This window comes from Schistocerca cancellata, unplaced genomic scaffold (assembly GCF_023864275.1).
Source record: "Schistocerca cancellata isolate TAMUIC-IGC-003103 unplaced genomic scaffold, iqSchCanc2.1 HiC_scaffold_1144, whole genome shotgun sequence".
Lineage (NCBI taxonomy): Eukaryota > Metazoa > Arthropoda > Insecta > Orthoptera > Acrididae > Schistocerca > Schistocerca cancellata.
In genome coordinates, this window is record NW_026047143.1 from 627,335 (window position 1) to 639,801 (window position 12,467).

Here is a 12,467-nt window from a genome sequence, read left to right on the forward strand (position 1 = left end):
ATTTGCGTCCCGATTCAATACATCGTCCTCCAGCCGAGTTGACTCCATGGGTCTATTGCTGCCTCGGGCACCTTATGGCCGTTCTGCTGTGAATCTAGATTATCGAATGGGACGAAAAACTGATAGTGAATTGTAACGTTCAGAGCCACCTAATGACGATGGATCACTCAAATTGCGTCCCGATTCAATACATCGTCCCCAGCCGACTTGTCTCCATGGGTCTATTGCTGCCTCGGGCACCTTATGGCCGTTCTGCTTTGAGTCTAGATTATCGAATGGGACGAAAAACTGATAGTGAATTGTAACGTTCAGGGCCACCTAATGACGATGGATCACTCAAATTGCGTCCTGATTCAATACATCGTCCTCCAGCAGACTTGACTTCATGGGTCTATTGCTGCCTCGGGCACCTTATGGCCGTTCTGCTGTGAGTCAAAGATTTTCGAATCGGACGAGAAACTGATAGTGAATTGTAACTTTCAGGGCCACCTAATGACGATGGATCACTCAAATTGCGTCCCGATTCAATACATCGTCCTCCAGCAGACTTGTCTCCATGGGTCGATTGCTGCCTCGGGCACCTTATGGCCGTTCTGCTGTGAGTCAAAGATTTTCGAATCGGACGAAAAACTGATAGTGATTTGTAACATTCAGGGCCACCTAATGACGATGGACCACACAAATTGCGTCCCGATTCAGTACATCGTCCACTAGCCGACTTGACTCCATATGACTATTGCTGCCTCGGGCACCTTATGGCCGTTCTGCAGTGAGTCTAGATTATAGAATGGGATGATAAACTGATAGTGAATTGTAACGTTCAGGGCCACCTAATGACGATGGATCACTCAAATTGCGTCCCGTTTCAATACATCGTCCTCCAGCAGACTTGTCTCCATGGGTCTATTGCTGCCTCGGGCACCTTATGGCAGGCCTGCTGTGACTCAAACATTTTCGAATCGGACGAAAAACTGATAGTGAATTGTAACGTTCAGGGCCACCTAATGACGATGGATCACTCAAATTGCGTCCCGATTCAATACATCGTCCTCCAGCCGATTTGACTCCATGGGTCTATTGCTGCCTCGGGCACCTTATGGCCGTTCTGCTGTGAGTCTAGATTATCGAATGGGACAAAAAACTGATAGTGAATTGTAACGTTCAGGGCCTCCTAATGACGATGGATCACTCAAATTGCGTCCCGATTCAATACATCGTCCTCCAGCAGACTTGTCTCCATGGGTCTATTGCTGCCTCGGGCACCTTTTGGCCGTTCTGCTGTGAGTCTAGATTATCGAATGGGACGAAAAACTGATAGTGAATTGTAACGTTCAGGGCCACCTAATGACGATGGACCACGCAAATTGCGTCCCGATTCAATACATCGTCCTCCAGCCGACTTGACTCCATGGGTCAATTGCTGACTCGGGCACCTTATGGCCGTTCTGCTGTGAGTCTAGATTATCGAATGGGACGAAAAACTGATAGTGAATTGTAACGTTCAGGGCCTCCTAATGACGATGAATCACTCAAATTGCGTCCCTATACAATACATCGTCCTCCAGCCGACTTGACTCCATGGGTCTATTGCTGCCTCGGGCACCTTATGGCCGTTCTGCTGTGAGTCTAGATTATCGAATGGGTCGAAAAACTGATAGTGAATTGTAACGTTCAGGGCCTCCTAATGACGATGGACCACTCAAATTGCGTCCCGATTCAATACATCGTCCTCCTGCAGACTTGTCTCCATGGGTCGATTGCTGCCTCGGGCACCTAATGGCCGTTCTACTGTGAGTCAAAGATTTTCGAATTGGACGAAAAACTGATAGTGAATTGTAGCATTCAGGGCCACCTAATGACGATGGACCACGCAAATTGCGTCCCGATTCAATACATCGTCCTCCAGCCGAGTTGACTCCATGGGTCTATTGCTGCCTCGGGCACCTTATGGCCGTTCTGCTGTGAATCTAGATTATCGAATGGGACGAAAAACTGATAGTGAATTGTAACGTTCAGAGCCACCTAATGACGATGGATCACTCAAATTGCGTCCCGATTCAATACATCGTCCCCAGCCGACTTGTCTCCATGGGTCTATTGCTGCCTCGGGCACCTTATGGCCGTTCTGCTTTGAGTCTAGATTATCGAATGGGACGAAAAACTGATAGTGAATTGTAACGTTCAGGGCCTCCTAATGTCGATGGATCACTCAAATTGCGTCCTGATTCAATACATCGTCCTCCAGCAGACTTGACTTCATGGGTCTATTGCTGCCTCGGGCACCTTATGGCCGTTCTGCTGTGAGTCAAAGATTTTCGAATCGGACGAAAAACTGATAGTGAATTGTAACTTTCAGGGCCACCTAATGACGATGGATCACTCAAATTGCGTCCTGATTCAATACATCGTCCTCCAGCAGACTTGTCTCCATGGGTCGATTGCTGCCTCGGGCACCTAATGGCCGTTCTGCTGTGAGTCAAAGATTTTCGAATCGGACGAAAAACTGATAGTGATTTGTAACATTCAGGGCCACCTAATGACGATGGACCACACAAATTGCGTCCCGATTCAGTACATCGTCCACTAGCCGACTTGACTCCATGGGACTATTACTGCCTCGGGCACCTTATGGCCGTTCTGCTGTGAGTCTAGATTATAGAATGGGATGAAAAACTGATAGTGAATTGTAACGTTCAGGGCCACCTAATGACGATGGATCACTCAAATTGCGTCCCGATTCAATATATCGTCCTCCAGCAGACTTGTCTCCATGGGTCTATTGCTGCCTCGGGCACCTTATGGCAGGCCTGCTGTGACTCAAAGATTTTCGAATCGGACGAAAAACTGATAGTGAATTGTAACGTTCAGGGCCTCCTAATGACGATAGAACACTCAAATTGCGTCCCGATTCAATACATCGTCCTCCAGCAGACCTGTCTCCATGCGTCTATTGCTGCATCGGGCACCTTATGGCCGTTCTGCTGTGAGTCAAAGATTTTCGAATCGGACGAAAAACTGATAGTGAATTGTAACGTTCAGGGCCACCTAATGACGATGGATCACTCAAATTGCGTCCCGATTCAATACATCGTCCTCCAGCCGATTTGACTCCATGGGTCTATTGCTGCCTCGGGCACCTTATGGCCGTTCTGCTGTGAGTCTAGATTATCGAATGGGACAAAAAACTGATAGTGAATTGTAACATTCAGGGCCTCCTAATGACGATGGATCACTCAAATTGCGTCCCGATTCAATACATCGTCCTCCAGCAGACTTGTCTCCATGGGTCTATTACTGCCTCGGGCACCTTATGGCCGTTCTGCTGTGAGTCTAGATTATCGAATGGGACGAAAAACTGATAGTGAATTGTAACGTTCAGGGCCACCTAATGACGATGGATCACTCAAATTGCGTCCCGATTCAATACATCGTCCTCCAGCAGACTTGTCTCCATGGGTCTATTGCTGCCTCGGGCACCTTATGGCCGTTCTGCTGTGAGTCAAAGATTTTCGAATCGGACGAAAAACTGATAGTGAATTGTAACGTTCAGGGCCTCCTAATGACGATGGAACACTCAAATTCCGTCCCGATTCAATACATCGTCCTCCAGCAGACTTGTCTCCATGCGTCTATTGCTGCCTCGGGCACCTTATGGCCGTTCTGCTGTGAGTCAAAGATTTTCGAATCGGACGAAAAACTGATAGTGAATTGTAACGTTCAGGGCCACCTAATGACGATGGATCACTCAAATTGCGTCCCGATTCAATACATCGTCCTCCAGCAGACTTGTCTCCATGGGTCTATTGCTGCCTCGGGCACCTTATGGCCGTTCTGCTGTGAGTCTAGATTATCGAATGGGACGAAAAACTGATAGTGAATTGTAACGTTCAGGGCCACCTAATGACGATGGACCACGCAAATTGCGTCCCGATTCAATACATCGTCCTCCAGCCGACTTGACTCCATGGGTCTATTGCTGACTCGGGCACCTTATGGCCGTTCTGCTGTGAGTCTAGATTATCGAATGGGACGAAAAACTGATAGTGAATTGTAACGTTCAGGGCCACCTAATGACGATGGACCACGCAAATTGCGTCCCGATTCAATACATCGTCCTCCAGCAGACTTGTCTCCATGGGTCGATTGCTGCCTCGGGCACCTAATGGCCGTTCTGCTGTGAGTCAAAGATTTTCGAATCGGTCGAAAAACTGATAGTGAATTGTAACATTCAGGGCCACCTAATGACGATGGACCTTGCAATTTGCGTCCCGATTCAATACATCGTCCTCCAGCCGAGTTGACTCCATGGGTCTATTGCTGCCTCGGGCACCTTATGGCCGTTCTGCTGTGAATCTAGATTATCGAATGGGACGAAAAACTGATAGTGAATTGTAACGTTCAGAGCCACCTAATGACGATGGATCACTCAAATTGCGTCCCGATTCAATACATCGTCCCCAGCCGACTTGTCTCCATGGGTCTATTGCTGCCTCGGGCACCTTATGGCCGTTCTGCTTTGAGTCTAGATTATCGAATGGGACGAAAAACTGATAGTGAATTGTAACGTTCAGGGCCACCTAATGACGATGGATCACACAAATTGCGTCCTGATTCAATACATCGTCCTCCAGCAGACTTGACTTCATGGGTCTATTGCTGCCTCGGGCATCTTATGGCCGTTCTGCTGTGAGTCAAAGATTTTCGAATCGGACAAAAAACTGATAGTGAATTGTAACTTTCAGGGCCACCTAATGACGATGGATCACTCAAATTGCGTCCCGATTCAATACATCGTCCTCCAGCAGACTTGTCTCCATGGTTCGATTGCTGCCTCGGGCACCTTATGGCCGTTCTGCTGTGAGTCAAAGGTTTTCGAATCGGACGAAAAAATGATAGTGATTTGTAACATTCAGGGCCACCTAATGACGATGGACCACACAAATTGCGTCCCGATTCAGTACATCGTCCACTAGCCGACTTGACTCCATGGGACTATTGCTGCCTCGGGCACCTTATGGCCGTTCTGCTGTGAGTCTAGATTATAGAATGGGATGAAAAACTGATAGTGAATTGTAACGTTCAGGGCCACCTAATGACGATGGATCACTCAAATTGCGTCCCGATTCAATACATCGTCCTCCAGCAGACTTGTCTCCATGGGTCTATTGCTGCCTCGGGCACCTTATGGCAGGCCTGCTGTGACTCAAACATTTTCGAATCGGACGAAAAACTGATAGTGAATTGTAACGTTCAGGGCCACCTAATGACGATGGATCACTCAAATTGCGTCCCGATTCAATACATCGTCCTCCAGCCGATTTGACTCCATGGGTCTATTGCTGCCTCGGGCACCTTATGGCCGTTCTGCTGTGAGTCTAGATTATCGAATGGGACAAAAAACTGATAGTGAATTGTAACGTTCAGGGCCTCCTAATGACGATGGATCACTCAAATTGCGTCCCGATTCAATACATCGTCCTCCAGCAGACTTGTCTCCATGGGTCTATTGCTGCCTCGGGCACCTTATGGCCGTTCTGCTGTGAGTCTAGATTATCGAATGGGACGAAAAACTGATAGTGAATTGTAACGTTCAGGGCCACCTAATGACGATGGACCACGCAAATTGCGTCCCGATTCAATACATCGTCCTCCAGCCGACTTGACTCCATGGGTCAATTGCTGACTCGGGCACCTTATGGCCGTTCTGCTGTGAGTCTAGATTATCGAATGGGACGAAAAACTGATAGTGAATTGTAACGTTCAGGGCCTCCTAATGACGATGGACCACTCAAATTGCGTCCCGATTCAATACATCGTCCTCCTGCAGACTTGTCTCCATGGGTCGATTGCTGCCTCGGGCACGTAATGGCCGTTCTACTGTGAGTCAAAGATTTTCGAATCGGACGAAAAACTGATAGTGAATTGTAGCATTCAGGGCCACCTAATGACGATGGACCACGCAAATTGCGTCCCGATTCAATACATCGTCCTCCAGCCGACTTGACTCCATGGGTCAATTGCTGACTCGGGCACCTTATGGCCGTTCTGCTGTGAGTCTAGATTATCGAATGGGACGAAAAACTGATAGTGAATTGTAACGTTCAGGGCCTCCTAATGACGATGGACCACTCAAATTGCGTCCCGATTCAATACATCGTCCTCCTGCAGACTTGTCTCCATGGGTCGATTGCTGCCTCGGGCACGTAATGGCCGTTCTACTGTGAGTCAAAGATTTTCGAATCGGACGAAAAACTGATAGTGAATTGTAGCATTCAGGGCCACCTAATGACGATGGACCACGCAAATTGCGTCCCGATTCAATACATCGTCCTCCAGCCGAGTTGACTCCATGGGTCTATTGCTGCCTCGGGCACCTTATGGCCGTTCTGCTGTGAATCTAGATTATCGAATGGGACGAAAAACTGATAGTGAATTGTAACGTTCAGAGCCACCTAATGACGATGGATCACTCAAATTGCGTCCCGATTCAATACATCGTCCCCAGCCGACTTGTCTCCATGGGTCTATTGCTGCCTCGGGCACCTTATGGCCGTTCTGCTTTGAGTCTAGATTATCGAATGGGACGAAAAACTGATAGTGAATTGTAACGTTCAGGGCCACCTAATGTCGATGGATCACTCAAATTGCGTCCTGATTCAATACATCGTCCTCCAGCAGACTTGACTTCATGGGTCTATTGCTGCCTCGGGCACCTTATGGCCGTTCTGCTGTGAGTCAAAGATTTTCGAATCGGACGAAAAACTGATAGTGAATTGTAACTTTCAGGGCCACCTAATGACGATGGATCACTCAAATTGCGTCCCGATTCAATACATCGTCCTCCAGCAGACTTGTCTCCATGGGTCGATTGCTGCCTCGGGCACCTTATGGCCGTTCTGCTGTGAGTCAAAGATTTTCGAATCGGACGAAAAACTGATAGTGATTTGTAACATTCAGGGCCACCTAATGACGATGGACCACACAATTTGCGTCCCGATTCAGTACATCGTCCACTAGCCGACTTGACTCCATGGGACTATTACTTCCTCGGGCACCTTATGGCCGTTCTGCTGTGAGTCTAGATTATAGAATGGGATGAAAAACTGATAGTGAATTGTAACGTTCAGGGCCACCTAATGACGATGGATCACTCAAATTGCGTCCCGATTCAATATATCGTCCTCCAGCAGACTTGTCTCCATGGGTCTATTGCTGCCTCGGGCACCTTATGGCAGGCCTGCTGTGACTCAAAGATTTTCGAATCGGACGAAAAACTGATAGTGAATTGTACGTTCAGGGCCTCCTAATGACGATAGAACACTCAAATTGCGTCCCGATTCAATACATCGTCCTCCAGCAGACTTGTCTCCATGCGTCTATTGCTGCCTCGGGCACCTTATGGCCGTTCTGCTGTGAGTCAAAGATTTTCGAATCGGACGAAAAACTGATAGTGAATTGTAACGTTCAGGGCCACCTAATGACGATGGATCACTCAAATTGCGTCCCGATTCAATACATCGTCCTCCAGCCGATTTGACTCCATGGGTCTATTGCTGCCTCGGGCACCTTATGGCCGTTCTGCTGTCAGTCTAGATTATCGAATCGGACAAAAAACTGATAGTGAATTGTAACGTTCAGGGCCCCTTATGACGATGGATCACTCAAATTGCGTCCCGATTCAATACATCGTCCTCCAGCAGACTTGTCTCCATGGGTCTATTACTGCCTCGGCCACCTTGTGGCCGTTCTGCTGTGAGTCTAGATTATCGAATGGGACGAAAAACTGATAGTGAATTGTAACGTTCATGGCCACCTAATGACGATGGATCACTCAAATTGCGTCCCGTTTCAATACATCGTCCTCCAGCAGACTTGTCTCCATGGGTCTATTGCTGCCTCGGGCACCTTATGGCCGTTCTGCTGTGAGTCAAAGATTTTCGAATCGGACGAAAAACTGATAGTGAATTGTAACTTTCAGGGCCACCTAATGACGATGGATCACTCAAATTGCGTCCCGATTCAATACATCGTCCACCAGCCGACCTGTCTCCATGGGTCTATTGCTGCCTCGGGCACCTTATGGCCGCTCTGCTGTGAGTCAAAGATTTTCGAATCGGACGAAAAACTGATAGTGAATTGTAACGTTCAGGGCCTCCTAATGACGATGGAACACTCAAATTGCGTCCCGATTCAATACATCGTCCTCCAGCAGACTTGTCTCCATGCGTCTATTGCTGCGTCGGGCACCTTATGGCCGTTCTGCTGTGAGTCAAAGATTTTCGAATCGGACGAAAAACTGATAGTGAATTGTAACTTTCAGGGCCACCTAATGACGATGGATCACTCAAATTGCGTCCCGATTAAATACATCGTCCTCCAGCCGGCTTGTCTCCATGGGTCTATTGCTGCCTCGGGCACCTTATGGCCGTTCTGCTGTAAGTCAAAGATTTTCGAATCGGACGAAAAACTGATAGTGAATTGTAACGTTCAGGGCCTCCTAATGACGATGGAACACTAAAATTGCGTCCCGATTCAATACATCGTCCTCCAGCAGACGTGACTTCATGCGTCTATTGCTGCCTCGGGCACCTTATGGCCGTTCTGCTGTGAGTCTAGATTATCGAATGGGACAAAAAACTGATAGTGAATTGTAACGTTCAGGGCCTCCTAATGACGATGGATCACTCAAATTGCGTCCCGATTCAATACATCGTCCTCCAGCAGAATTGTCTCCATGGGTCTATTGCTGCCTCGGGCACCTTATGGCCGTTCTGCTGTGAGTCTAGATTATCGAATGGGACGAAAAACTGATAGTGAATTGTAACGTTCAGGGCCACCTAATGACGATGGATCACTCAAATTGCGTCCCGATTCAATACATCGTCCTCCAGCCGACTTGACTCCATGGGTCTATTGCTGCCTCGGGCACCTTATGGCCGTTCTGCTGTGAGTCTAGATTATCGAATGGGACGAAAAACTGATAGTGAATTGTAACGTTCAGGGCCTCCTAATGACGATGGATCACTCAAATTGCGTCCCGATTCAATACATCGTCCTCCAGCCGACTTGACTCCATGGGTCTATTGTTGCCTCGGGCACCTTATGGCCGTTCTGCTGTGAGTCTAGATTATCGAATGGGACGAAAAACTGATAGTGAATTGTAACGTTCAGGGCCTCCTAATGACGATGGATAACTCAAATTGCGTCCCGATTCAATACATCGTCCTCCAGCAGACTTGTCTCCATGGGTCGATTGCTGCCTCGGGCACCTTATGGCCGTTCTGCTGTGAGTCAAAGATTTTCGAATCGGACGAAAAACTGATAGTGATATGTAACATTCAGGGCCACCTAATGACGATGGACCACGCAAATTGCGTCCCGATTCAGTACATCGTCCACTAGCCGACTTGACTCCATGGGACTATTGCTGCCTCGGGCACCTTATGGCCGTTCTGCTGTGAGTCTAGATTATAGAATGGGATGAAAAACTGATAGTGAATTGTAGCGTTCAGGGCCACCTAATGACGATGGATCACTCAAATTGCGTCCCGATTCAATACATCGTCCTCCAGCAGACTTGTCTCCATGGGTCTATTGCTGCCTCGGGCACCTTATGGCAGGCCTGCTGCGACTCAATGATTTTCGAATCGGACGAAAAACTGATAGTGAATTGTAACGTTCAGGGCCTCCTAATGACGATGGAACACTCAAATTCCGTCCCGATTCAATACATCGTCCTCCAGCAGACTTGTCTCCATGCGTCTATTGCTGCCTCGGGCACCTTATGGCCGTTCTGCTGTGAGTCAAAGATTTTCGAATCGGACGAAAAACTGATAGTGAATTGTAACGTTCAGGGCCACATAATGACGATGGATCACTCAAATTGCGTCCCGATTCATTACATCGTCCCCAGCCGACTTGTCTCCATGGGTCTATTGCTGCCTCGGGCACCTTATGGCCGTTCTGCTGTGAGTCTAGATTATCGAATGGGACGAAAAACTGATTGTGAATTGTAACTTTCAGGGCCACCTAATGACGATGGATCACTCAAATTGCGTCCCGATTCAATACATCGTCCTCCAGCGGACTTATTTCCATTGGTCTATTGCTGCCTCGGGCACCTAATGGCCGTTCTGCTGTGAGTCAAAGACTTTCGAATCGGACGAAAAACTGATAGTGAATTGTAACATTCAGGGCCACCTAATGACGATGGACCACGCAAATTGCGTCCCGATTCAATACATCGTCCTCCAGCCGAGTTGACTCCATGGGTCTATTGCTGCCTCGGCACCTTATGGCCGTTCTGCTGTGAATCTAGATTATCGAATGGGAAGAAAAAATGGTAGTGAATTGTAACGTTCAGGGCCACCTAATGACGATGGATCACTCAAATTGCGTCCCGATTCAATACATCGTCCTCCAGCCGACTTGTCTCCATGGGTCTATTGCTGCCTCGGGCACCTTATGGCCGTTCTGCTGTGAGTCTAGATTATCGAATGGGACGAAAAACTGATAGTGAATTGTAACGTTCAGGGCCTCCTAATGACGATGGAACACTAAAATTGCGTCCCGATTCAATACATCGTCCTCCAGCAGACTTGACTTCATGGGTCTATTGCTGCCTCGGGCACGTTATGGCCGTTCTGCTGTGAGTCAAAGATTTTCGAATCGGACGAAAAACTGATAGTGAATTGTAACGTTCAGGACCACCTAATGACGATGGATCACTCAAATTGCGTCCCGATTCAATACATCGTCCTCCAGCCGACTTGACTCCATGGGTCTATTGCTGCCTCGGGCACCTTATGGCCGTTCTGCTGTGAGTCTAGATTATCGAATGGGACAAAAAACTGATAGTGAATTGTAACGTTCAGGGCCTCCTAATGACGATGGATCACTCAAATTGCGTCCCGATTCAATTCATCGTCCTCCAGCAGACTTGTCTCCATGGGTCTATTGCTGCCTCGGGCACCTTATGGCCGTTCTGCTGTGAGTCTAGATTATCGAATGGGACGAAAAACTGATAGTGAATTGTAACGTTCAGGGCCTCCTAATGACGATGGATCACTCAAATTGCGTCCCGATTCAATACATCGTCCTCCAGCCGACTTGACTCCATGGGTCTATTGCTGCCTCGGGCACCTTATGGCCGTTCTGCTGTGAGTCTAGATTAGCGAATGGGACGAAAAACTGATAGTGAATTGTAACGTTCAGGGCCTCCTAATGACGATGGATCACTCAAATTGCGTCCCGATTCAATACGTCGTCCTCCAGCAGACTTGTCTCCATGGGTCTATTGCTGCCTCGGGCACCTTATGGCCGTTCTGCTGTGAGTCTAGATTATCGAATGGGACGAAAAACTGATAGTAAATTGTAACGTTCAGGGCCACCTAATGACGATGGATCACTCAAATTGCGTCCCGATTCAATACATCGACCTCCAGCCGACTTGACTCCATGGGTCTATTGCTGCCTCGGGCACCTTATGGCCGTTCTGCTGTGAGTCTAGATTATCGAATGGGACGAAAAACTGATAGTGAATTGTAACGTTCAGGGCCTCCTAATGACGGTGGATCACTCAAATTGCGTCCCGATTCAATACAACGTCCTCCAGCAGACTTGTCTCCATGGGTCGATTGCTGCCTCGGGCACCTTATGGCCGTTCTGCTGTGAGTCAAAGATTTTCGAATCGGACGAAAAACTGATAGTGAATTGTAACTTTCAGGGCCACCTAATGACGATGGATCACTCAAATTGCGTCCCGATTCAATACATCGTCCTCCAGCAGACTTGTCTCCATGGGTCGATTGCTGCCTCGGGCACCTTATGGCCGTTCTGCTGTGAGTCAAAGATTTTCGAATCGGACGAAAAACTGATAGTGATTTGTAACATTCAGGGCCACCTAATGACGATGGACCACACAAATTGCGTCCCGATTCAGTACATCGTCCACTAGCCGACTTGACTCCATGGGACTATTGCTGTCTCGGGCACCTTATGGCCGTTCTGCTGTGAGTGTAGATTATAGAATGGGATGAAAAACTGATAGTGAATTGTAACGTTCAGGGCCACCTAATGACGATGGATCACTCAAATTGCGTCCCGATTCTATACATCGTCCTCCAGCAGACTTGTCTCCATGGGTCTATTGCTGCCTCGGGCACCTAATGGCAGGCCTGCTGTGACTCAAAGATTTTCGAATCGGACGAAAAACTGATAGTGAATTGTAACGTTCAGGGCCTCCTAATGACGATGGAACACACAAATTGCGTCCCGATTCAATACATCGTCCTCCAGCAGACTTGTCTCCATGGGTCTATTGCAGCCTCGGGCACCTTATGGCCGTTCTGCTGTGAGTCAAAGATTTTCGAATCGGACGAAAAACTGATAGTCAATTGTAACATTCAGGGCCACCTAATGACGATGGACCACACAAATTACGTCCCGATTCAATACATCGTCCTCCA